At 32.4% G+C, this 26,251-nt stretch overlaps 1 protein-coding gene and 1 long non-coding RNA gene across 2 annotated transcripts in view; one reads left to right on the top strand and one right to left on the bottom strand.

Annotated features, from left to right (window-relative positions):
- The window catches only part of LOC135959936 (uncharacterized), a 186,320-nt gene that overhangs the window by 6,087 nt on the left and 153,982 nt on the right, over positions 1-26,251 (bottom strand). The window lies entirely within an intron of this gene.
- Positions 8,061-26,251, top strand: part of gol (goliath) — a 71,270-nt gene continuing 53,079 nt past the window's right edge. Inside the window, exon 1 of the mRNA XM_065511084.1 lies at positions 8,061-9,135. The gene's annotated coding sequence lies outside the window, so the exon portion shown is untranslated. The remainder of the gene's footprint in view (positions 9,136-26,251) is intronic.

Raw genomic sequence — 26,251 nt, 5'->3', positions numbered from 1 at the left:
GTTCCGTATTAATATTGATTCTGGTGATTTCATTATCGTTGGTCCATTGTGAATCATCAGAGATTGATAACTTGCTCATCCTTAACAGCCTCTATATTTACAGTTCAGCTATCTTTCCAGACATTCAGGCAAGTTTAGCTAGATTTGTGTATTTTAATATTACTAATAGGTTCATAGCATTCGTTGATGGAGAAATCCTCACTACATACCTTCAAAGAACAGTCGAATCTTAAAATCGTAATATCTTAAACTCAGTGTTACTCATGTTTAATATTCTCTTAAATGTCCTGTTGCCCATGAATTCCTACAAAGATTTCGGCTGTAAATATATCGGATTATTATTCCACAATGTCTCTGCATAGAGTCTGAATTTATGCATTATCTTATTGTACACAAAGTCAAGGCCGGGCTGTACATCCTAACAACCAATGTCTGTATCAAGATCCGCCCCAGGCAATGCTAATTCATCTGCAGTTTCATTAACTCCAATATTTATTTCCTAAAATGTTGCATGAGTTCCTCAATCTAGATCTATGTCGAATCCCCAACACTTCACCGAAAACTTAATAGCTTCCAGTAATGTGTCTCAAACTTTGAACTTATGTATAAACATAGCAACTGTATTATGAAAATTTACATGAATTTCCCTTATTTGTCGGAGACTATGAATCTAGAGCGATATAGATCTATGAGAAAATGAATTAGGATTGGAGGATATGTTGTTGCAATATACAATTTACCCTAAAATGTACATTTTCGAGGATCCATTTCCAGGTAGCCTAATGTCTTGAATTGTTCAGATCGTCCGATTTGATTTTCCAGATTTATTTGAAGATTTTTTATGTCACTGACCAATTATACAAGAAACAGACTGTGGAAACTCTAAAAGAAAATATTCATCAAGAGTGCAAGAACGATCACCCGATAAACAATTGAAAATGCTATAAAAACATACCAATTGATCATAAAAGAGAACAGGACCCATTTGATCGAAATCAGCAGCATCGTGGGCTCTGGGGTTTTGCTTCACTAGAATACAAGCTGACGAAACTAGACGGATGGCGAAGTGTCGTGGATGAGCTAGGAGTTGATGGTGCGGATGTAAATTAGGAAAAAATGATCATCGCTGCGCACCACTTACATGGTCAGTTTGTCAAAATTAAGGCGGGAAAACGGGACAAGGAGCAAATGTATTGCGTTTTTTTCAAACAAATTTTCGTCCAAACACCACGCATCAGCTTCGTCTTTGCATGGCCAAAATAGCAATTTCGACATTTTAATCAATACTACAGAAAATTGTGATGACTGTTAACATGCCGTGTACTAGAAATCCACAAACATATGTGGCTTTCTCACATGCCCACACGTGAAGAACGGACATGTGTCACATGCCGTGTACTAGTAACATACATGTAGCCAACATTAACATTCTCGTGACGTCAGAGTCACATGCACATGTAGCTTTTTACATTCCGTGTACTACAGGCATAACACATATTTAGGCTTAGATACTTTTTCACTAACACATGTATAGAGATAGGTACTGCTGTCAAACAGTTGGACTACTTGTTATACTTTGGTTTGTGGGGTTCAAAAGTGGTGATTTTGACACGGAAGAGAAATATTACCCAGGTCAGCCAAATAAAAGTTCGAAGACTAAGAATTGGAGGCACTACTCCAAAAAGATTGTTGCAGAACTCAAAAAGAGTTTGCAAAATCATTGGGAGTAACTCAAGATGAAATTTCAAAACGTTTGTAAGAAGCAGGATTCATCCAAAAGCAGGGAAATTGGGTATCATACGAATTGTAGTCGAGAGACTTTGAAATACGATTTTGCATATCTGAAATTAAGCTTGAATGCTATAAAACAAAATCTTTTTGAACCGACTCATTTCTTCTGATCTATTACGATAACTCGAAGTGTAAGAGATCGTATGTGAAGCTCGGCCAACCAGTCGAATCGACACCAAAGCAAAATATCCGTGGCGATAAGGTAATTCTCTGTATTTGGTGGGAGCATAAAAGGTTCTATCTATTATATCTGAACAGATCATCACAGGGAACCTGTACCGAATGCAACTGATTCGTTTGAAAATACCAGCCTTCGTTGAGTGATACCCAGTGGAGAAACATTCAAAGCTGTAAAAATGCAGCCTTAAGAATCGTCTCAGGCTGCCTTCAAATAACCTCAGAACACCTACACGAGGAAACCAAGGTTCTACCGGTCAAGGAACACAACGTCATGTTGACACAACAGTTCCTTCTGGGATGTCACCGGAGGAGTCATCCAAACTTCAACATCACACAGTTGGAGTCTCCCCCAAGGCATGTCATACAGGACCTACGGAAATACGAGGAGAGCATACAGAGGTATGTGCAGGATCCATTTGATCGCCGCTCGTATATGACAGCTTTGAACGACATTCACAGAGAGGCCATCAGTTCCGCGGTAGCAGGATACCGTATGAATGTCGTACTTGGAGGTCGTCCACCACCGATAGCAGACGCTGAGAAGATTCTGCCGCGTAAAACAAGAGTCGTTCTGGCACAACTTAGATCAGGATGGAGCAACAGACTTAATGGCTTTTGGTCCCGCATAGACCGTGCCGTCCTAAACTTATGCCCAGCTTGTGGTCAGGGTCCTCATGACACCCTCCACATATTTAACTGTACAGCCAACCCTACTTCACTACGTCCTATGGATTTATGGACTCATCCTGTTGAAGTAGCACAATTTCTTGGACTTGAACAAAATGCAGAACGCCCAGATTGATTATTGTAAAATTGTTTATGCTGCTACAACAACAACAACCAGCCATGAAACCGTAATATTACATATTGAAAACGCTCGGCCACATGTTGCAATACCTGTTAAAAATTATTTAAAAGTTTTGCATCACCCGCCCCGATATTGCACTGTCCGACTACTATTTGTTTTGATCGATGTATGTAGAACGCTCTCTCTGGTATATGCTTCACTTTGGAATAGAGTATCCGATATTGGCTTAATTCGTTCTTGGCCTCAATCTATATATTGCCAGAACGATGGGAAAAGGTCATAGCTAACAATAAAACTTTTAATAAATTTATATTTGTTACAAATGATTCAAAATTAAAGATAAAAATTTTTAAAAATTCCGCATTTTTAAGTCTTATTAAACTTAATTTTGGTGAGTTTTATCTCAGTAACAATAGTAATCACCGATCTTAGAACAACAATGTTAAAAATGGTAGCAAAATTAACCAATCTTAAGTTTGAGGGGATGACTGAAAAGCCGATTAATAAGTACAAACATGACAAAAACCCCACTTCCTTTCAAATCAATATTTCCATCTTATAAATACATAATCCACAACGGCCACAAATATCGCCACTAACTAACATTTGCAACAGCACGAACAAAAAAAATAAATGACATCAAATGGCTTTAAAAGCAAAACAAATCACATGTCAATGCAGATAAAAATGCAAAATGCGTTTAAAGTGAAATTGTTTAAAATAAGAAATACGAAAGCAAAAAAAGAAACAATTATTGTTTTCCTTACAAGTGACACATGTACAAATGCATGTGTCTTGGAAACGCTGTGCAAGCTGCACTGTATCTGGGGGTATCGAGCGAAACCAGCAACAAACAAAATATGGCAAAAGTCAAATTAAGAGACATGTGGCATTTGAAGGCAAATAAGGAAATAAATTAAAATAACAACAGCAAATCGAATTGAAACTTATTAGAAGCCCACCAAAAAACATCTACAACAACAACAAATAGGAAAAGAAAATAAACCATGGCAGAGCGTACAGCAAATTCTAACTAACTGTGTCGAACGAGCAACGTGGGGACTTGTTTTTCTTAATTCACTAAAAACAGCCAAAGAAAATATTGACACTTTGGATACCAGTACGAGAGTATCTACATGCAACATATGAAATGAAATCTACATACATACAAAGACAGATGTAGGGCTGGCCTATGTCTAGGAGGCAACCCAAAAAAATAAAGCGCACCAAATGTGTTTATGGTTTTTAGACGATTTGTTTATGTTCTGCTAGAAATCAAGGAACAACATTAAGGAAACATTTTGTGTGAAGTTAAAAGGCAAAAAAACAAAAACAAACCAAAATTATACACATTTTCCCAACCAAAAAATCTACATAAACCTATTGAATGCAAGAGTATGATGACTTTTTGATGGTGCTGTTAGTAACACAGGCCCGAAATTGCATTACTGGATACCTTTGCCTTCTCCTTCTTTCCCTACATGTAGATACTTAGATACATAAATTGCATTTCAATGTGCAGCTCCAAATGTATAGACATTTATTTTGGTTTGGTTTGTTTTGCTTTTTGTATCTTTTAGTTTTGTACGTTCAAAACATACATTTATTTGTTGGATATCAAAAAAAGAAAATCCAATAAGTTGTTTGTGTATAGAGAGATTGTTAAAGAGAAAGAGAGCATTACTTAAGGACAGATGAGAGAGATAGTTTGTTAAAAAGAAGTTCTCTCTATGTAATGTTACAAAGAGAGTACTTTTTTAAACACTTAGAAAAAAACTATTGAAGCAGAATTATTGAACTTTTCCAAATAATCAAGATGATTCTAAAAGCTGATGCATTGGAAAGCTTAAAAACCAATGGATTACTTAGAAACCTTATGAAGATTAGATAAGGATACGTGTAGCGTTCTAAAAATATATTTGTTGAATATTGGGGTGATTGTAATACCTTCAGTTTTATATATGTATCGGCCAGACGAATTTCAAATTATTTTGGCTCTCCTGGAAACTGTATGGTAGCTAGAAAAATTCCGACCATATACAACAGCGACCCATCACTGAGACACTCTAGGTCATGAAAGAGGCTCTTGAAAGAAAACCCAAGCGAATGAAAGTTTTAAAGAAATTAAGCCCTATTTCACGATATGAAACGAATGACTTCGCTCCCATTCGAAGCAATATAAATCCGATTTGACATTCATTAACTCAAGTTCTATGCGAAAGAATGATAAATCGAACAAAAATGTAAAAATCTTCATATAAAAGATAGTTTCTCTATATTCAACTCATTCTTAGTCGAACGAAAGTTTTCGTTATAGAAGAATCCAATTTTAGTAGACTTCTACGAGCAGTGAAAAAATATGGTTGTGGTAACCATAAACTAAGATCAACATATTATGATCAGATTTATGCTTGTAGTCCAAAACATATTATGATCATTATTAGTATCATTAAATATCATAATATGTTCTGAAATAATCAAATTAATCATAACATGTTCTGAAATAATCATATTATGATATAAATCTATCATAATATGACACAAAGTAATCATATTTATAACCCAATTAAATCTTATTATGATCCAATTAAATCATATTATGATCCAAAGTACATAATCATATTATTATTAAAATTTATTTTTAGAAATACAAAATTTTATTTTAATAGGTTTTAGTTTTAAGCTACTAAATTCCCAATTAAAATATTATTAATAAATTACTGAAATTTATTGTTCTTCGCTCTAGCAAAGATAAAGATAATATACAAATAAAATTATAGAGCGAATGGGAATTACAGACACTCAAAATTTACTTGCTTAGATAAACATCAACACTTACAAATGGTGGGAAAAAAGACTATTAAAATTAAACATATTTTGTTTGCTTCTTAAACAAATTATGACTACATAATATACTATGTTTACCTATTTATTATTATTTACACCCAGCGAAAAAATTAACACATCCGTGTACAATTTTTCGTTGTCAAATTGACACCGTTCGTGTACAATTTGTACACATACGGGGTTGATGCACTATTGACACCGAATGGTGTCAATTTGACAACGAAAAAATGACTGGTTACCACTGGTTTTAATGAAATTTAAATATAAAGTGAACGAAAGCAACCACATAAAAGGAGTTTTACTGATTTTTCTTTCTCTTTGTGTAAACAACTTCCGCAGTAGTTATTGAGTAATCCATTTTGAAAATTCTACAAGTCACTTCGAATGCCAATAATATCCGCTACGGACAATTTCGTCCAATTACAACTCGTCTGACATGTGGCTTCATGTCATGGGACCCTTACTAATTCATCATGGTAATATCCCAGCAGGGACAGAGAAATTATACAGTCGAGTAGAAATTTAGACCTCACAAAATTGCAGTTAAGAACTGAAACTAGAACTGAACTAGAACTGAACTAGAACTGAACTAGAACTGAACTAGAACTGAACTAGAACTGAACTAGAACTGAACTAGAACTGAACTAGAACTGAACTAGAACTGAACTAGAACTGAACTAGAACTGAACTAGAACTGAACTAGAACTGAACTAGAACTGAACTAGAACTGAACTAGAACTGAACTAGAACTGAACTAGAACTGAACTAGAACTGAACTAGAACTGAACTAGAACTGAACTAGAACTGAACTAGAACTGAACTAGAACTGAACTAGAACTGAACTAGAACTGAACTAGAACTGAACTAGAACTGAACTAGAACTGAACTAGAACTGAACTAGAACTGAACTAGAACTGAACTAGAACTGAACTAGAACTGAACTAGAACTGAACTAGAACTGAACTAGAACTGAACTAGAACTGAACTAGAACTGAACTAGAACTGAACTAGAACTGAACTAGAACTGAACTAGAACTGAACTAGAACTGAACTAGAACTGAACTAGAACTGAACTAGAACTGAACTAGAACTGAACTAGAACTGAACTAGAACTGAACTAGAACTGAACTAGAACTGAACTAGAACTGAACTAGAACTGAACTAGAACTGAACTAGAACTGAACTAGAACTGAACTAGAACTGAACTAGAACTGAACTAGAACTGAACTAGAACTGAACTAGAACTGAACTAGAACTGAACTAGAACTGAACTAGAACTGAACTAGAACTGAACTAGAACTGAACTAGAACTGAACTAGAACTGAACTAGAACTGAACTAGAACTGAACTAGAACTAGAACTGAACTAGAACTGAACTAGAACTGAACTAGAACTGAACTAGAACTGAACTAGAACTGAACTAGAACTGAACTAGAACTGAACTAGAACTGAACTAGAACTGAACTAGAACTGAACTAGAACTGAACTAGAACTGAACTAGAACTGAACTAGAACTGAACTAGAACTGAACTAGAACTGAACTAGAACTGAACTAGAACTGAACTAGAACTGAACTAGAACTGAACTAGAACTGAACTAGAACTGAACTAGAACTGAACTAGAACTGAACTAGAACTGAACTAGAACTGAACTAGAACTGAACTAGAACTGAACTAGAACTGAACTAGAACTGAACTGAACTAGAACTGAACTAGAACTGAACTAGAACTGAACTAGAACTGAACTAGAACTGAACTAGAACTGAACTATTATTCAGAAACTTAAAAACTTGTAGCGATAAGAAATTATATTTTTATTATTACAAATTTGTAGTAATAATTTTGTTAAGTGTATATCTCTCTCTTTTTGATTTGGTTCAACTTGTTTGCTTGATATGCAATTGTTTTATTTGTTTGGTTTGTTTTGTTTCGTGCTCTCGCCATCTCTTTTTTTGGTCATATATTCTAGACAACAATGTGTATTTAAAAGATACTTACTCTATACAAAACAAACCAGCAGATTGTTTTTATTTTTTTTTTTGTTATTGTTGCCTTGTTGTTGTTATTATGTATTTGTATTTATTTTTTTTTTTTCAAAATTTCGTATTCAAGACAAGCGCGTATGAATGTTGGAGCTGATTGAGTGCGATGTTTTCAAATCAGTTGCCGTTCGCACGTATCTGCAGTGGGTTGTTGCCCAGATTGGATAAATAAATTATTAAAAAAAAATAAAAATTTTATAAAAACAACATCAGCGTTACTGAGATACATGATTTTAAAACAAGACTTAATTGTTATTAAAAAAATAAAAAATTAAGATTTTTTATAAAAAAAAATTAAGAAAATTTTAAAAAGTTGAAATAATTAAAAATTCGACAAGTTTTTTGAGTTATTATAAGCAAAAAGAAGAATGTAAAAAACGAGTTTTGAAATAAAATTTTTTGTTTAAAACAAAAAAGTATTTAAAATATAAAAAAGTTAATTTTTGTTAAGAAAAAATTAGATATTTTTTTAAAATTTTTAGAATAAAAATTCAGATAGTTTTCAAAATTATAACTTGCTGGTGATATTAAGGTGATAACATTTTTTTAAATTTGTGGTTTTTGAAAAAAGAAAATGTGTGTATTGTTGTGATAAATTAACGAGAAAAAATAAAAGCAAAATAAAGAAATTGTATAGAATTTTGGGTGTATAGATATTTTTGTGTTGTTGTTATTGTTATAAAATGTTTTTGCACTAAATAGATAAGATTGTTCTGCAGATACCAAAAGAAGAAGACAAAAAAACCTAAACAAGTTAAAAAAGAACTTTGGTATCTTGACTAAAGTTAAAAACGAACTGCAAAAATATTTAAAAAAAAAAATCAACAAAGAAATAACGTCTGTATTTAAAAAATAGATACAAAAACATCACAAGATAATAACAAATAAAATAAATTTTTTATAAAAAAATAAATAAAATACAACAACAACATAAATTTAAAGCAAATAAACAAGGTGTGGACCGGTTTCTATAATTTAAAACGTTTCTTGAACTGAAATGATGTTGTCATTAAAAATTTAATAAATATTTAGCTAAAATAAACGACAAACAATACGTGTCACAAGAATTTTATTTTGGAAAAATCAATAAAATTCTAACAAAATTCTTTTACAACCCACCAGACCAACTAAAATAAAATAGCTCAGATAGCCAAATAATAAAAAATAAAATAAAGAAAATACAACAAAGTTGTAACCAAAATTTATAAATATATTCCCAGCATTTTAAACATTGCAATACATTTTTCACTTCAAGAGATTCCCAACCTCACCCATGATTTCTTAGCCAGATTACGTTGAACAACAGCCGCCCTTAAGAAAACGAACAAAAACTAAGCAAAAGTCAACAAAATAAACTTTGAACAGCTGTTTTTTGTTTTTCCATTTTTCTTGGCAAGAAAAGAGCGAGTTTGTTTGAAAGAGAGTTAAGGAGAGCAAGGAATTTGCGTTTTGTAGTACAAGGATAAAGGTAAGTTTATAACAGTTTTTTAAGATAAATGAATTTCAAAATCTATAATATTTTGGTATCAAAATTCTAAGAATTTATAGAAGAAACGATTAAGAATAGGGTATATAGGGAATAGAAAATTAAATGCTTACTAAATATTTAAATAATATTCAAATAGTAATGTTTCTATTCTGAAATTTAAATTTTTCATAATAGCGATGTTCTGCGATGCAAAACGTATGCAGAAAATACTGTTATACACATGATTTCCTATAGGAAATGCAGTTATACCGAACATTTTCCATAGAAAATACTGTTATAAACAAGATTTTCTCTAGAAAATACTGTTATACATAAGATTTGTTCTAGAAAATACTGTAATACACAATATTTATCTAGAAAATACTGTTATACACAAAATTTTTCTAGAAAATACTGTTATATACAAGAATTTCTATAGAAAATACTGTTATACACAAGATTTTCTGTAGAAAATACTGTTATACACGCCATTTTCTCCATAAACTACTGTTTTATAGAAGAATGTCTATAAAAAATATTCTTATATACAAGATATTCCTTGAAAATACTGTTATACACTAGTTTTTCTCGAGAAATCGCTGTTATACACAAGATTTTTTCTACAAAATACTGTTATACACAAAATTTATTTTTGTTCCAGTTTTTTAAATTTTTTGAAAAGAAAAATTTTTCGAATCGTTTTTTTTAAATTTTTTAAGTTTAAAATTTTTTTTTTTGTTTTTTAATTTTTTTTTTAATATTTAGCGAAAAAAACATTTGGTGAAAAAATAATCGGTTTAAAAAATATTTTTTCCGATTTTGACCCATTCTAGGTCCAACTTACTATGAAATATTTATCATTAGATATCCATATTGACTATATTTATGACTTAGTAATCCAGATATAGGTCAAAAACAAGTAAGAAAGTACACCAATTAAATATGCAAAAACATTTTTCTTTTAAAATATCAATCATTTATATTCGTGACTGATTTTCGGAAGTTGGCCTTATATGGGAGCTATGATCAGTTATGGACCGGTCACCATGAAATTAGGTCGTGTGATTTATGTCTATATGAAAGTTATTTATGTTGAATTTTGTATGTATACCAACATTTTTAAGTGATTTATGCACGTTAAAGTGATTTTCGGAAGCGGGCATATATGGGAGCTATGACTAATTATGGACCGATCTTAACAAAATTTGGTGACATGAATTTCGTATATATAAAACTTATTTGGAGCGAAATTTGTGTAGATACCTACATAAATTAAACATTTATGACCGATAGAGTCCAATTTCGGGAGGGCATTTGTATGGGGGCTAGGTGAAATAATGGCCCGATTTCAGTCAGTTTCAATAGACTTGGTCCTTTTGCCGAATTATATGTACCAAATTTTATCGAAATATCTTCAAAATTGCGACCTGTACTTTGCGCACAAGGTTTACATGGACAGACAACCAACCAGCCAGCCAGACGGACGGACATCGTTTAATCGACTCAGAAAGTGATTACAAGTCGATCAGTATACTTTAAGGTGGGTGTTAGATTAATATTTTTGGGCGTTACAAACATCTGCACAAACGCATTATACCCTCCTTACTATGGTGGTGTAGGGTATAAATAGGTAAAAAATCGAGGTTGTCCTGGTTTTTTCCTTATTTATTATAGCATTCCTTATAGCAACCGAAAGTTGATTTCAACAGACAGACAGACGGACGTGGCTTTATCGACTCCGCTATCTATAAGGATCCAGAATATACATATATACTTTATAGGGTCGGAAAATTATATTGTGGAAATTACAAACGGAATGACAATCTTATTTATACCCTTCTCACGAAGGTGAAGGGTATAATAAACAAAATTGCAATAAATGTTCAGCTTATAGAGTCTTTCATTAAGCGATTCCTATTTTGAAATTGAAATATCATCGCTATGTTTTAATCGTTTGAGAGGACTATCAATGCCATTATGAATAATATCAAATAAGTTTCAGTCGTGGTTTCGCTGTGTGGTGCTCATCCGAAGTGTCCAATTTTCAATGGCTCTGGCACATAAATCAGGCTGAATTTTACCGATGACATGAGTTATGTTGGCTTTGAGGACCGCTGTGGTTTGTGGCTTAAGAAAAACCAACAAGAAAAAGTATAACTGGGTTAAATTACACGATATCGTTGGTCTGTTCACATCACCACCACGTGAGATGACCATGCCCTCAAATCGTGCATAATGTCCAATGTGGCAAGAGCTGTGTGGCACGTAGCGCCGTTCTATTGAAACCACATGTCTTTGGTGTCCATATCATCCAGTTCAGGCCAAATTGGTAATCATCGCCGTGGACGGCTGACGTCGTTCTCAAAGCCAAAAATCCACATCAAACAGTGACTTTTTCGGGATGTATTTCATGCTCTTGGATCTCATGTCTATTAGTATCGTCCCAAATTCGACAATTTTGTTTGATGAAGTAGCCTTTCATTCAAAATTATCCTCACCGTAAAATTGGTGAAACATAACACACATTTTGATAAAAGAATTCTATCAATTGCATATGTTATTGAACGCTAAATCCGTCCATGGAGATTTGGCAAAACAAACTAAATAAGTGACAGTCAATTCGACAGATGTTGCTTCAACAATATGGCCGCTTTCAACTGACAAAGTTTGAAAGCCTCTAGGTGTTGGGGAGACCTAAGGTGTTGGGGAGACCTAAATTGCGAAATTGAAAGAAACAAAGGTTAAATCGACATGAAAAATCTAAATCTGAAACCAGTTTCATTTCAACTGGGAATGAAGTTTGAAAGTTAGGAAGTCCCTATTGGAAGACCCTTTATTTAGTCGGTTCTTGTGTTTGCATGACTCTATATTGCGAAATTCAAGGAAAGTAAAGCTAAAACAGCATGAACGGACATGCAATAATGCATGTAAAAAGTCTTCAGAAACCTGATTTCATTCCAACTGGGAATAAAGCAGAAGCAATTGACTCTCATCATTAGAATCATCATTAATGAATTTTGAATAATTATAACTATAAGTATCTAAATTCAACATTCAAATTCTTATTTGAATTTATGTATTTCTTTCAATTCATATAAATAATTCTCACAAGTGTCACTGCTGATCATCAAGACCAAACATGTATGTATTGCAAAAGTTTTCAAAGCCTCTTGTCTCATAATAAACACTTAATCAGACACATGACAATGGCTCAAGTTTATAATACATACAACAAATCAAAAAAACAAAATTATAAAAAAGAACGAATGAAATGAATTTGTCTAAAGAAACTCATAAATTTTGTAGAGGGTGGGCAATGTGCAGTGCAATTCCCGCCAGACGTACAAATAACAAGTAATAAAACTTGTTAAAATTGAAAATGTACTTTTTATGTACTGTGTAGTGGCAGTGTGTAGGTTCCGCAATAACATTTCATAATAACTCAGATAATAACGAAATAATGTTCTTTTATGTACAATATACATATATGAATGTACTTACTTACACAGATATTATTTTGAAAATCAAACACACACAAGCCTAGTAGAGATTCTTTTAAGTAGAAATATGTTTGTGTTTATTTTATCTTATAAATTGTGCAATGTTTTGATAATTAACATTTCAATGACTTTGTTTTTAAAAGAAGAACAACATCTACACAAGCAAAGACATAAACAAAATTAGTATATGTATGTGTTATATGCCAAATGGACTAACTCCAGTTTGTTAATTTTTGGAGATTTCCAGGCCAAATAACTTTCATTCACTTTTTATTAGATGCCTTCAAAATCGATATGCTTTAACTGAAAGTATTAATGAATAATGGCAAATTATAGATATTTCTCCCATTTCCATTAATTCCTAACTATTTATATTTAAAAGAAATTGAAATTTGCTTTAAACCCAACTATAAATTCTACTAAATGTCACAATCAATTTTTATTTTTTTACCTTTCTCATTTCTCTCATTTATAATTAAGGGAGTTAAGCTATTTGGCAAGTGAGCCATTCCAACAAATTAGGAAATTGCTAAAGCCGAATAAAAATTTACCCTGGTTTACCCGTGGTAGTTCACTACGTTCGAACAATCTGGTAGAGTCGAAGGGACCCAGTTTTAGCATAATTTTAAAGAAATTGAAATTTGAGTTAAACATAATTATAAATTCTACTAAATGTCAAAATCAACTTTTATGTTCTTACTTTTCTCTCATTTATAATTTATGGAGTTAAGCTATTTGGCAAGAGATTCATTCCAACAAATTAGGAAATTGCTAAGGCCGAATAAAAATTTGCCCTATTTATTCGTAATTAAAATTTACAGTTTTTGATAAAATTATAATCCGAAAATGTCATTAAACATTTTATCATTTGTATAATAATATATGAAGTTTCAATGGATCTTGAAGGTTAAAGAAAATTGAAGATCTTTTCATTCTGAAATTTAATTAAATGATCATTAATAGATGTAAAAAATATCTCAGCAAAAACTATTTAGTTTGGAATATAGATTATCTTCTTTTATCTGTTGTAAACCGACCAGCTACTTCGTTAGTCAGCTTATTTTTGAGAGCTGAAAATGTAGCGAAATCAGAACTATTTGCTTTCTCATCGAACACGAACAACTGAGATGAGAACTCAGAGGTATAAAAGAAATAGTCATTTTGAATTCCAAAATCAACTAATATAACCGATCCACGTTCGTTCTACCTTTGAGAAGCTCCAATTCAGGTGAGAATTTAGATATTGAATGTTAGTTTTCAACAGTGATCGGCACAAACAGAACATGACACATTAGTAAATGTATTTTAATGTAGCATAAAACGAATTTTCAGATTGTACTTTTGTTGTACAATCTTCAATTTGTTATCATTTGGATAATATTAAGAAGTTTGTGTTGTGTACATCTGAATAGTCGATCTCGTCCTGACCCTGGTGGCTATGTGTGCCATCCACTGGTTTACAGGAACATAGATGATCTCGAAGCTAGATGTGTGAGTTCGCCAGTAGAATATTCCAGATCCATAGGGATTCCTCAGAGTGTTGGAAGATAAATAATGTTCAATGGTATTGGACATTATTGCGATATCCATTATCTGGCTTAAGGCGTTTTTTTCCATTTATCTGTGCTAAAATTGTAAAGGAATGTTTATAAATATGCTTAGGAAAGTCTTAGGATTCGAATGGATTTTTTGTACATTTCAGCTTATTGAAAGCTGGAGGGTTATTCCGTAATTCGATTCGAAAAGAAATTCATTCGAATATGGAAATTCGAATATGTTGTCTTTCGAAACTAATTAGACCATTTGAGGCAACAAAAATTTGGAAATATGTTATCGTGTGTATAGGAACATTTAATTAATTTAGGAAATGCGTTAAGAATTACACATTTTTTTCAGAACCTGGTTCCCAGTTTCCGCCCAGAAATGTGTGATTGTGTCCTTAACAACTTCTTAAATTTTTGGCTTTGAGTTCATCTCCTAACGCTTTTATTTCACACTTTCCAGGCTTCCTCTCAATCAAGAAGTTTTTATTGATCAAATTGGAAACATATTTCTTGGTTACAGGTTCCTTCATTAAAATTTCAATTCCTCTTCAAGTTCAATTCGAAGACTTTAAAATTCATTTGTTCTTTACACTTTACACTTCCCAGGCTTCCTCTCGATCAAGATGTTTTTATTGACCACATTGGAAACATATTTGTTGGTTAGAGGCTGCTTCATTAAAATTGCAATTCCTTTGCAAGTTCAATTCGAATAGTTTAGAATTTTTATGATCTTTGTCTCTCCAGTACAAACTATCAATTTAATCGATTTCAAATACATAATTTCAAATATATTTTGAGTGTTTTCCCTTCATTCCTATCACAATTTCGACCTAGAAGATGGTGCATGAGTCTTTGATTTTTGAACTATAACATTCTTGTGATTTTTACGAGCAACCAATTAACTATCTCAAGTACCAATGAATTTGAGAAGCCATATCGACGGTCCATTTCCATTAAAGATGATATCTAGACATTTGCAATGAGTTACAATTTGTCTTAAATCTAAATTTGGTACTCTACATATATTATCCTCAATATTTCTTCAATCGGGGTTATCATAGAATCCAATCATTGTCGGAATCGGTTTTGAAAACGACAGAAAAAGTAAATTGGTCTCGTGAAATCGAAAGTTATCGGTTTTATATTCGATCTAGAATTAAATTCATTAAACAAAAAATTTCATTGGATTTCATAAGTCAAATGTAACTTTTTTGTCGTTTTCAAACCCGATTCCGACAATGCTTGAATTCTATGACAACCCCGAATAACTGTAATTGTTTTGTGATCCTATGATGTGCAATGCTACTTTTATTTTAAGAGCTCCTGGTATTTCAAATTTATAGTGCTTATATTTTCGTCATAAGTCGCCAAATTCTGAAAAATGACAGGGAAGATGATCAGTGACCTCCTCTTCTGATGCTGAGTTATCTATTCTTCTTATTTGTCTACAAATGTCTTTGTAAGAGAGTTTCAGATTTTGAGTGTGTACATCTAGAAGCCAATAGCTAGAAGTGCCCGCCTTAAGGTTCATTAGGTGGAATCTAAGCAGATTTCAAAGTGTCTTATGCTTATCCATATTAGGGAGGATTTTTCTCTTCTCCTTGCAAGTGGAGGAATGAGATATAGTTTACCCCTCATGGAATACAAATATGAAAACTAAACTCATTCAAATATAGAGGGCTATCGGCATTCGCAAGTGAGTCAACTTTGCAATTTTTATCAATATTCACATGTCCAGAAACTTATATAGGGATAACCGTTAAATGCCTAGATATCTCTTCCAGAGATACCCAGTATTCCTGGTCAATTTTCTTGGAGACCTACACATTCTTTAGTGTTCCAGTAGCCAGAGGGATAGTCTCAAATCTAAGTGATCCGGATTAATACTACATTTGACTCTTTCATGTGATCTTTGTCCATCAATGAATATTTGCAAATAAATGTTAAATATTTTTATATATAAGTTTGTCATTCCGTTTGTAATTTCTACATTTTTCATTTGCGACCCCACAAAGTATATATATTCTGGATCGTTATAGATAGCGGAGTCGATATAACCATGTCCGTCTGTCCGTCTGTGTGTTGAAATCAACTTTCCGAAGCCCACAAATAACTTTCATACATCAATATCTCCGAAATTCTTCCGACTCGGTTGCTATTTAAAATCGGGAAAATCGGTCCATAAATGGCTGAGATATAAGGAAAAAACCAGGACAACCTCGATTTTTGACCTCTATCTGGATTACTAAGTTATTAATATAGACAATATGTATATCTAATGATAGATATTTCAAAGACCTTTGCAACGACGGTTATAATACCATAGTAAGTTGGACCTACAATGGGCCAAAATTGGAAAAAATATTTTTTAATCCGATTTATTTTTTTTTTCACCAAACATTTTTTCAATAAATATTAAAATTTTTTTTTTTAAATTTAAAAATTAAAAAATAATTTTTTAAAAACTTTGGAAAAAAAATTAAATTTTGTTTACCTAAAAATATTTAAAATTTTTATTTTAAATTATAATTTGGTGAAGGGTATATAACATTCGGCACAGCCGAATATAGCTCTCTTACTTGTTTTAATTTATAATTTTTCATTAATCTAAATGTAGCACTCCATTTCAATTATCCTAAACATAGTTTCTATATAAAGCTATACATTTTTGGTGTTCCTGTGATGTACTATATAGAGATCCAATAATTTGAAATAAATTGTGCTAATATTTGCAAATAATACATTATTTTCACAATTTTTATATTATTCTAACTCACATTTTACTAACTTCACTGCCATGTCACAACATTTTCACCATTATTCACTTTAATTAAACTTTATTAGCCACAATAATTAAAGTATTTTAAGTGAAATTGCCTTCAACAACTCTATAAAAATGAAAATAAAACACTCAACAATTGAGAAAACTCCCATGAGAACAATTAATTAAATATTTAAGTTCTTCAATGCTCTCTTAATAACTTCACTAGAATTAGAGGATGAGTTTTTGTATACATACATAAGGATATAAGTACTTTCACAGTGTTTACAAGTATTTGGGAGTAGTAATTAGAAAATTACATAAACTTTTGTGCGCAGGCTCGGTCATGCACAAAAAAATAGAAAGAAAATCAAAACAATAACACAGAAACATAACCAAACTTTTTTCCAGTTTGTTTTTTGTCTGAATAGAGTTAGTTGTACTTTTAGCTTATTGAGCATTTGTTGTTATTGTGCATTACTGTGAATTGTAATTTAAAAAAAATGCACCAAAACTGCTTGTGTTTTTTTTTGTTTTTTTGGCACATAAACTGTGTCGTTAGTATGTACCAGGTTTTTACTTCTTGACTAAAGGTGGCCTAGTGTTAACACAGAGGGGAAGACGCGGTAATGACTACATTTCAAATAATTGTGCATGTTTAAGGTTGACATTTTTTTTTGGTTTGTTTGTTTTTGTTTTGCGCTTGAACACAATAATTGTAATTGTTTTAATTTAAATGGAATTTATTTATATTTAATTGTTTATTTATTGTAGATAGGTATAACGGTTTTGTATAAAAATGAAAGTTTAAAGAAATTATTTAACATTTATTTGTATGTTTTGTTTAAACAAAATTATTTCCTTATTTATTATTTACCTTTCAAAATTGAGGTTATAATTTGTTGGTTTTTTCTTCTTCTTCTTCTTCTTTTTTGTTTTGTTTTCTTTTAATTTTATTGTTTTGATTCCCTGACTTAACAATAACAAACCCAGAGTTGCATTTTATGCCAGGTATATATGAATGTTTATGGTTATGTGGCTGTCGTTACAGTTTGCTGCAGTTGCTAGTGTTGTTGTTCAGTCTTTATTATTATTAATTCATTATTGTTATTATTTACTTTATATTCATGTATATAAACAATTTATGTTTGTATTTTATTTATATGTGAATGAATGCCTGTGTTTGATATTGTTATAATCTATTTAATATAGCGAAAAGTTGATTGAACTTTTTGTCTTTTAATTTATTTAAAGGTTTATACACACGCATATGCAACAATGTACTCACTAACTCTACCCGGTAGTTTTGGGTGACTGTCCCAAACCTTGGAAATCTAGTTCCAAATAGCACTCTATTAGTTAGTTTTTGAATGAATCCAGAAACCAATGTTAAACAGTTTTATCGAAATTGGCTTAATTAACTGTATTTTCCCATTTTTACCCCCTTTTTTGTACTTTTTTTTGTTAGCATTGAGGTGGTAAAATTTTATTCAAATAAATTTCTGTATCATAGTGGGAACTCATAAAATATAATTGGTCATTGTAAGCTATGACTTTTTCCCATCTTTCTGGCAACATATGGATTCCGAGCCAAAAGAACTGATCATCTCTTGAGACCAAGAACGAATCAAGTCAATATTGGATACTCTGTTCCAAATTGAAGCGTATCCCAGAGAGAGCGTTCTGTATCGATCGAAACAAATAGTATTCGGATAGGGCAAGTTCTGGACTATAAGGCGGATGAAGCAAAACTTCCCAACCACTTCATTCCAAATAGTTTTTTAACAGGTTTTACATAATGTGGTCGAGCGTTGTCATGATGGAATATTACGGTTTTATGTCTGTGCTACATGGTCGTTTTTCGGTCAATGATCGCTGTCTATAAAAGACAGTCTGTCTTCTCGTAAAACTGCTGGGTTGGTTTATATAAATGTTATTTCACACATACAAATGAATAAAGCCAGTTGTTGGAAAAATTGTTAATGGAACCAACTAATAGGCTAACAGCATAGGAACCAGTAAGATATTTGATCAAAAATGATTTGAAATGTTTTACTACAAGATTTTCAGTGCGAGACAACAAAATTTAGTATTAAAATTTCGTAAGGTTTGAATGGTAGATGACCGATGCCTACATTTCATTAATCCTTACTTATGCCCTTGGGCCTCTGATATCTGGTGCTTACTGCAACATTCATCTTATTCTTCTTAGCTAACTTCAATTTCCAGCCATTCTGTTTTTCTAATAAAGTCGTGGATTATACCAAAATCAGCCTTACAGAGACAAGTTTAGTCAAAAGGAATTTGTTGGAATTAAGACGTAGTATGTTTAATTCCCCAATAAGAGAGAATATGAGCAGAAGACGAGGAGATAACTCCTCGTCGTTTCAACTTCTACAAAACATGTTGTAAGAGAGTCGGAGCCTTTGAGCGTGTTCTCCTAGGCAAGATTTTTCTGCTCTACATGCAAGTGGACTCTTTCATCCAACTTTCTTTGGCAATGAGATAAAGTTTACGTGAAATTAGTTTTTTAACCCTCGTGAGAGAAATGACAATATCACAGCTCTACTCACGGCATTCTTGAACGATTCTCTAGTGATCAAATGTGAATATTTTGATCGGTGTGACTTGATTCTGAAATTGTTTGGCGTCTAATTTTATAGCCATATGTCAATGTCCCCAATAACCAAAATAACTGTTGAATGTCTTTAGACCAGCTCTTATTCAGTTTTCTATATGATATAAATAATACCGTAATCCGGTAATCGGAGGTAAATTCACATTTCAGGTGTAAAAGATCTAACAGATCAAGGGCTACAGAAGCCGACAGTTGTCCCTTACCTCTGACATTGAAAATTGGAAAGGCTTGGTAATAAAGATCATTCACAGGGTCTATGCCTGCAATTGTTCGCCAGACTCTACAGTATAGGGCTATATTAACTAAGACTAAGAGAAAATACCTATATGCGGCTACTTTCTCTTACTTACTCTACAATAATCCGGTGACTTGAGAGACAATTTCAAATTCAACTGATCTGGAGAGATGTTAAATACGATCCTTTCATGTGATTGTCAGCGAATATTTGGATGGTGGAAAGGAACTCATAGTTTGATTTACACCGAATATTGGTAGTGAAACTTGTATCAGAAATGAACTCACGTAATCGACAGGAACATTCGTACAGACAACTCCTGCTAATATCTTGTCAACATTCTGGATAGTAAGTTGAACTCCAAACTGAATGTCATGGTACGTGTAAAGAAGGCAACAGTTCTTCTTACTCCAGAAAGAAGCTCATTGTATATAGTTGGAAATTGTATCTAAATAAAGGTGAATATCTGGATGATATTCTTCAGAATGTGAAGGCCCTTGTCAAAGAATGATCTATTCCGTGTATTGATTATAAAGTCTAGTTCGAAAACAGATTCAGGTATTGCGAAATCAGCAGGAAGATCCATATTGACAACAGGTTTTACGATTTCAACGAAATTTCTGTTGGTAATCAGTTAAGGATATTGAACAGTGCCTTAGATGGAGATCTCCTAAGTGAAACTGTGGATGATATTTTTGGACAACCTTTGCTAAATTCCTACAGGAGTGAAATAGATTCCCGTTTGAATTGAAAACCAATTAGCGAACTGAAAGGTCCCAAAGACTGGACAATTAATAGCAGTTTCAGATTTAATTCTAATGCTCACGATATGTATCTTTCAGCATTAAAACATAAATATGTATGAATTGAAATTTGAATATAGAAAATGAAAAGATCTATTGTTAGTCACTTTATATGACATTTAACACAACAAAAATATCTATTATATTTAAACAGCTAAAGTCTAAATTGCATTTTGAATAAAAATAAGTCAAATAAATTAAATAATGACAACAATCAACGAGAGTATCGTTAATATTTGAACATGTGTTGTTACTGTTTAAATAAATTTAATATGTATATAAAAGCCAAAAAAAAAAATAAATGTATACACCTGCCAATATATAGAGAAAAAAAAGAAAAATTAAACTATAGAAAACACATGGTGCAACATATTAATGTTATATACTAGAAACTTAAATATTTATTTGCTGTAAGCTACAATAAAAGTGAAATGGGTAAAAAGGCAGGAGCGCTATCTCTTTTTATACCCTTCAACATGAGTGGCAAGGGTATATATAGGATTGTAATTTCTACATTTTTCATTTGCGATCCCCTAAGTATATATATTCTGGATCGTTATAGATAGCGGAGTCAATATAACCATTTTCTTCTGTTCGTCTGTATGTTGAAATCAGCTATCCGTAGCCCCCAATTAACTTACAAACATGGTTGATACATCAATATATCCGCTATAGTCCCGGTTCGGTTGCTATTTAAAACTGAAGAAATCGGCCCACAAATAGCTTAGTTATGAGCAAAAATTATTTTTAATCTATGTCTGGATTAATAAGTAATATAGACAATATGGATATCTAATGATAGATATTTCAAAGACCTTTCCAACGGCGTATATAACACCATAATAATTTGAACCTACAAAAAATCGGGAAAACTATTTAACCAAAAAAAAAAAAAAATTTTAAAAATATTTTTAATATTTTTGTTAAAGTATACTTTGGTGAAGGGTATATAAGATTCAGCACTGCCGAATATAGCTATCTTACTGGTTTTAAGACTTTTTGGCAGTAAAAGTAAATATTTGTTCCTTTTTCTTTATGGAGAGACGCCTTTGTCTTGTACTTATAAATACTTCTTAGAACCAGTTGTAGCCATAAAATCAATAACTTTAAATTAATATATACACTTGTATAAGGCATTTGAAAGGAGGTTTGCCAGGTTTACATAACAGAAAAGTTAGTTTTTATTTGCTATTTTTTATTGTAAGCATTAAATTTGGACTAATTCCAAGGAATTTTCTAAAAGTTATGAAATGCACTATGGGATTTGTAGTTATATTACCTGCATTTTTTTCTGACTAAATTAATTAAATAAATATGTATGTATCTTATATTCCGTAATATTAACTAACCTATTATCTTGATTATTTTCTCATCATCTCATCACTTGTTTCCCTACTTTTTTTTAACAACATTTTTTTCTTCTATTTTATTTTTAAATACTACCCATCATAACAAGCCTTAAAAGTAGGAAAAAAAGCTAGTAAAAAGCTATAAAATATAATTAACTATTATTACATCTATAAATTATCTACTTTTCTCTAAGAGTGGAACAAGCGCAAAAAAAATTCATACACACACATGATTATTTCACTTTAACTGGAGTATGGGAATTGGGTTTCTATTGAAAAACAAACGTTTGCAAAAAAATAAAAATAAAATTGATGTATGTGAAAAAAAACTCTCATAAATTTTATATTGAAAATATCTAGTTGATATAATAAATAAAGTCATATAATAGAGAGTTTGTGAATAAAATTATATACAAAATAGCAAAAATATACATATAATTTCTAGTTAACAATTTAAAGTGTTAATTACTGTATTTATAGTTGCGAATAATGTATGCGATTTTATTAGTACGATGTATTTTGGCTTAATGACCCAGTTGGTACAAAGTATGGCAATTTATAATTTAGGTATAAACAACGGCAATTGTTGGAAATTTAGTGCAGTACAAGATAATTTATATAAAAGAGGAACTCAAAAAGTACTTATTTGCATTTGAAAATGCAATTTATTATTATCCCCAGCATGTTTTGCTGTTGCCGGATAGAAAGATAGATTGGAGTACATCTAACGAAGGTTCTTTGGCAATTCTACTTGAAACTCACTATCCCCTTAATTCTTACGTGGAAATTTTGTAGCGTATGGACAGATAATACAGATCAACAAATTAAGAACACAACTTTGGTGTCGAGATATGCACCTGCAATTAAACGAGCCAATAAACGATCTATTGAGCCTGTTTCCAACTCTATACAATGTCCTTATTTCAGCAGTAAGGAACAACTATCGCAAACTTTGCCCAACCCATGATATTTAGTTGGAAGTTCATCTTAGGGTTAGAGTTTTGTGGCCTAATTTAGAGGGAAGCCATAGAGGCCTCGATGAACTCGTTAAATCGTAATTCCAAATGCAGTGAAAATATATCAGGACATTATTAGTTTGCAAGTTCGGAAAGTTTTGATGCTTCGTACTTCTCAAAAAAATGGAAATACCTGCGACTATTGTAAATACTGAAGTTTCGGAATGTCTTGATGCAAAAGTGATGTTTGAGCATCTTTTTATGTGGTTGGTACCGTCTCGAGATGCTTGGAGAAATTGTAGAAGGAATACGTTTAGTTTTACTTCAGGGATTTCAATATCGAGAAGTCTAGTTGCTGGAGTCGAATTTAGTCTCTAAAAATTATGAGCATGTCCATTTTTGAACTTCATTTTTTGAACTGAAGTTTCGGAATGTCTTGATGCAAAAGTGATGTTTGAACGGCTCTATACGTGGTTGGTACCGTCTCGAGATGCTTGACGAAGTTGTAGAAAGAATAGAGTTTAGCTTTACTTCAGGGATCTCAATATCGAGAAGTCTGGTTGATGGAATCGAATTTCATCTCAAAAAATTATGTGCATTTTGAACTTCATTTGCCGATTTGGAATCCTCGTTCCTGAGAAGGAAAACAGCTCTTGACTGTCGCTAATCTATTGAGATTGCAAAGCAGTTTAACATACAAATAATTTGGGTCTCGGACACAGGAATAATAGAGAAGTGGAAGGAGTATTTTACTCTAGTCATTTCAATATTTATATATTCTGGAGGCTGGTTTTAAAGACAGATTTACCAGCAATTAAGGAAGTAGCAAAACTGCTAAGCACGAAAATTCTATGAATGTCACCTGTTTCTTAGAGAGATTACAGAGCAATTGAAAGTGTCTACGGCAAAGCAGGTTGAATAATAGGAGTTTACTTACTCTAGGGATATCAATCCACTGGAAAACAGTCCTTGATTGCCGCTCATATCTTAAGAAGATGGCTGAGCAATTTGGGTTCCAAGCTCAAAGACACACGGGTTGTTATGTCCAACGATTTCTCAAAGAGATGAGAGCTTTGTAAATTTCTTATGCTGGCTTCTCGAGTAGTGAACTTTACTTCAAGGATTCTCAAACCACTGGAAAGCAGTCCTTGATTTTCAGTCATATCTTAAGGAGAGGGCTGAACAATTTGTTTTCCAAGTTCAAGGATAAACGGGGAATTAGAAGAGGTATGGTTATTGAGTACAACAATTTCTCAAATAGATAAGAGCTTCCCAAATTTCCTATGCTTCGTAGTATGGTATTTGTGGTAGACGAAGAGTAGTGTACTTTTACTCCTGGATCTCAATCCACAGGAAATCCACAGGAAATCTGGTCATACCTGAATGAGATGGCTAAACCATTTACGTTCCAAGCTCAAGGACATACTAACTTCCCGTGTGTCCTTGAGCTTGGAACCCAAAGGGGCATTTTATTCCTGGAATCAGAATATTCCTATAGTATCTTGGATATTAGGCAGACAGGCAGCGATTCAGAGACTCTGGCGTTGAACGGCATGTGCAGTGACTGGTTGTTGAGTATAATAATTTCTCAATGAGATAAGAGCTTTGCAAATCTCATATGCTGGTACCCTTATGGGATGTTTCTAGAAATGGTATTCGTGGTCGCCAAAGAAGAGTTAACTTTTACTCAAGGGATCTCAATCCACTGTTAAACAGTCCTTGACTGCCGCACATATTTTAATGTAATGGCTGAACAGTTTGGGTTCCAAGCTCAAGGATACACGAGGAATATGAACGGGCATTTACTTTTACTCCAGGAATCAGAATATTCATATAGAATCGGGAATGTTTGTCAGACAGGCAGAGATTCTGGCGTTGAACTACCAGAACGAATTCTAAGAGATGAAAACTTTGCAAATTTCTTCTGATGGCACCATCATGGGATGCTTTTCCAAATGGTATTCGTGGCAGACGAAGAGGAATTAACTTTTAATCGACGGATCCTAATTTACTGGAAAGCACTCCTTGAATGCGGATCAAATCTTAAGGGGATAGCATAACAGTTTGGGTTCCAAACTCAAGGTCACACGGGGTATAAAAAAGAAATCAGAATATTCATATAGTATCGGGCATTTTTGTCAGACAGGCAGAGATTCTGTAATTTAAGGTAATTGCGGATGGGCTGAGATCGAATAGAGAATGTGAATTTTGACATTCGAGTCGCCATTGAAGCTTTGAAATACACGTCAATGAGAACGAAAACACTGCTTGACTAAGTCTTATCTCTTGAATATTTAGGATAGTCTGAATACCTCAATTCTTTTGACGACTAGAAAGCATATACTGGATTGAATACAATTTCTGAAGGAGCTGAGAGATTTGAAAATTGCATATGCTTGGAAACAAATGACCTTCATGGAATCGGCTGTCTTCGATGAATTATATGACCAAATATCTTAATTGTCTGTTGAGGTAATGAGGACACATATGAATATAGTGAGTATTACTTAATTACTTTTGAACACTAAGAGCAGTCTATGAAAACTAAACCCTGTTATGATGGGTGGTTGAGTACAATCCTTTCTCTCAGAATTGAGAATAAGGGGCCGAGCTTGGAACACTTATTATGCCGCTATCATAGTTAGCGATCAAACGAATGACATTAAAGTTAAGTTCAGTCCTCGATAACCTTGCGAATCTTGAATTGGAGAGTATGATGAGCTTTATAATTGGTTCGGTGTTTCAATCCTTTCGTAAAGCCACTTACTTACGAAGAACATTAAGCAAATTTTTAATTTTGCGGGTACAACTTTGATCCAAATAGAAGAAATACAAAAGAAGATTTATCCTATTATATCAATGAATTTTCAGTTAATATTTTTTTAAAAAAATTCAAAATATGTTTTCGCTTCTTGGGAAATTCTCCCTTTACTGCTGCTTTAAAAACAAACAATATTTAAACTAGTTATACAAATCTGCTTTATACTAGTTTAAAGCAAGGGTTTAAGCTGTTACTTCCAGTTACTTCTAATTTGTATTTTTAATAATATTTTGAAAAACATTAATTGAACGCTTATTTAATTCTCTATAGTTTCACTTAGCAACTTAACGTTTCAGTTTAACTACTAATTATTACATTATTATTTAAATTTATTCAATGTATTTATTTAATACAAGATTGAAACAAAAAAAAATCATTAACTATTTTTTTTTCTAGAAATTAATCAAGTAATTTACGTCAGTTTTTTTTTAATTTAATTTGTTTTGCCATAAATGGTGTGTGGATAGTTAAAAATGATTAATAATCTTTGGAAATAAATAATCTTTTTG

This window comes from Calliphora vicina, chromosome 5, assembly GCF_958450345.1.
Source record: "Calliphora vicina chromosome 5, idCalVici1.1, whole genome shotgun sequence".
NCBI classification, from domain to species: Eukaryota; Metazoa; Arthropoda; class Insecta; order Diptera; family Calliphoridae; genus Calliphora; species Calliphora vicina.
The sequence above is the reverse complement of the archived record's forward strand: the minus strand, read 5'-3'. Positions and strand labels throughout refer to the sequence as shown.